Here is a 2,801-nt window from a genome sequence, read left to right on the forward strand (position 1 = left end):
CAGGCCGCTCCTTGAATACAGCGTCGTATTCGTTCAGTAGCACAGACAAGCGCGCTTTTTCCTCCCCCGGCAAACCGCCAGAGTTTTTCAGCAGCGGGTGGGAAGGCCTACATGCCGCCGCGGCACAGAGTGCCACCGCAGGGGGAAGAGGGGGTCGTACGGGAAGGAAGGGGTTCCCTTCCGCGATTTTCCTCTCGGCGCGGTCGACCGCCTGGTATGGCAGCTCGGCCGAAGGCGTTTCGAGGGGTTTTTCGGGCGATCGTTGCTTACGTGTGCGCGCGTAGCATCAGAAAACGAATGTGCTTCTGACGCTTTTATGGGCTTAACGAAAGGTTTCAGGGTGCCACATGCTCGCTCCCTATATCCCCGTTGCAGACGTCAGTAACAATGCCCGTCTTGACGAGGAAGTCTCTACCAAGAATAATGGGAACCCACAGGCCGGGGAGGTGAGCGAAGCCCTGGCGCCTCACTCGTTTCTCCCATCACACCACAAGGCACGCGGTACCGCTCGCGTCCTCTGTACCGCTGGCTAATCGGAACGTGAGGTTGCTCGCTCGCAGTCGGAGTCCGTTCCGACGGGGATGCTCGCATACCTCGGCGCGAAACAGGGGTGCGCTCGCTCCTGTGTCTAGCAAAGCGGTGAACTTACGTCGAGCAACCGCAAGCTCAATAAGCGGGACTGGCGTATCACTGGGTGGTTCCAAACGACAAGCCAGCGGGGCTGGAATTTCGTGTGACTCACTGAGCACCGCTTTTGAAGCCGCCGGCTGTGCAGCGTTGCTCACCGGCGGCTCCGTTTGCTTGCCGAAAGCGCGTGCTCTCGGTTGACGGGGCGTCTGCATTCCCGGGCGTACTGCCCTCGTTGGTTGCACCGGTAGCAGAGGGTGTTCGGCTGTTGCCGTGCGGGGCAGTTGTCGCCTCGCGCCGGTTGACCGTTCCTCCCTGCCGGGCGTACCGTCGCAGTTGCCCTTCGCTCTAGCGTCCTCGGGTCGGCATGCCGGTCCCGATTATGCGTACCTTGGCCAGGTGCTGCGTGTGCTGCCCGCATAGCATATGTGTAGGATGGAGAGCTCGGTCAGACAATTCCCAACCGTTTCTCAGTTGCCCTTCACTTAGTGCAACCGTTTCGGCACTCCGAGAACGAATGCGACAAGTGTCTCCGTTCCAGGCGCATCGCGGTTCAAGTGCCTGCGACGCTGGCGGTGGTGGCCGATACGCGCGGGAGGCGAGTATGTCCGCCTGTATGCGCTTGGCTGCCGAGGCGAGTTCGTCCAAGTCCCTGAACTGCACGCCTCGTAGGTAGGCTGCAAAGGTAGGGTGAGCTTGCCGCGTGACGCGCTGTACCTTCTCGCCGTTCGAAGCTGAGGGGTCTGCGATACGATACAGTTCGTCCATCGCCCTCACGTACACAAGCAATAATTCGTCCGGATGCTGAGTACGCAGCTAAAACTCGCACAGCAGACGACGGTCGTAATCTGCGGGCACGAACTCCTCGCGAAACCTCGCTCGGAATTCCTCCATTTTGCGTGACCGGTGGCCAGTAAGGCGGAACCAGCGGGCAGCCTGATCACTCAGTAAGGCTGCCACGACACGCGCCAAAACCTCGCCATCGGTAAGCCCCGCCGCCTGCTGGTAGGTCATCATTCGATCCAGGTACTGGTTGGCACAGACAAGATCATGATAGCCGCCATAGCTGGGAAGGTCCACCCGTAGCCTCAGTCTCGCATCTGGAGCGGGTGTTTGCAGGTGGTTCTGCACGATACCCGTGAGGCTCTCTACGAGGCGCAAGGCGTTGCGCAACACAGCCTCTTGGGGGTTGGCCTAGCCAGGAAGTTCTGGCTGACGGGCCGCGTGGGATCAACAAGGCTGCGCAGGTTGCGCCGGGCTCTCCGTACCTGGCGGCATAGCGCTTGGCGGGAAGTGCCTAGCGTCGCCGCTCGTCTGAGCCAGTGTGTCGGGTGTATCACCGCTCGGCTGAAGCGATATTAGATCGCAGGGGCTAGCGTCAGCCTCTGCTAATACGCCAGCAGTAGTTGTTATTGCCGCGTCAACATGTTGCTGCTGAGATGCCATATCGGACAACCACAGCAGGGAATGGAAGTCAATCCTGCTCGCCGCCATGGCTAGCCTGTGTGTCGGCAGTCGGTCACACAGACACTCGGTTTGTCACACCTCTGGCCCCACGTTGGGCGCCAAAAATATGGGGGTTATTCTTGTAATAACGCTCAAAGGACTAGAAGCAGTAGTCGCTCTGTAGGACCAGCGTGCCAGTCCTAGCAGCCAAAGCTATGCCCCCAACCCACGGTGCGCTAAGTCGCAACCACGGCGGGTTCGGGCCAGAGGAGGCAAACACGAGTATTCTACTCGGATGAGCGTTTATTGCTCCCGAGCAATACAATTAGGAGCAAGCAACAAAGCACCCACCGCAACGAGGGAGTGTTCCGCTCGCGTACGGGGGTCAAATGCACAAAAAGGGTGGAACGCACACAAAACGGTAGGGGAGGAAGGTTCCGCTCACCTCGCGTGGTTCCTCGCTCACGGCCCGCGGCGGTCAGTTCACACGCGGTGGCCGGGCGATAACGGCAGCGATCTCCGTGGCAGATCTGCGTTCGCGCGTGTGCACAGCTACCGAAAGAAGACCAGCGGTCCCCGAGAGAACCGCGCGACCGCGCCTTTTCGCGGGCTGTGGAGAGGATCTCTGAGTGCTAAGAGGGGAAAGAGGGATAGTCTCAAAGCCACCTAGACTAGACAAGGCCTGTTCGCTCCTCCTCTCCACAGGGGCCTACGTGACACTAGTTGCC

The sequence above is a fragment of the Amblyomma americanum genome, chromosome 4 (genome assembly GCF_052857255.1).
Source record: "Amblyomma americanum isolate KBUSLIRL-KWMA chromosome 4, ASM5285725v1, whole genome shotgun sequence".
Classification (NCBI taxonomy): Eukaryota; Metazoa; Arthropoda; class Arachnida; order Ixodida; family Ixodidae; genus Amblyomma; species Amblyomma americanum.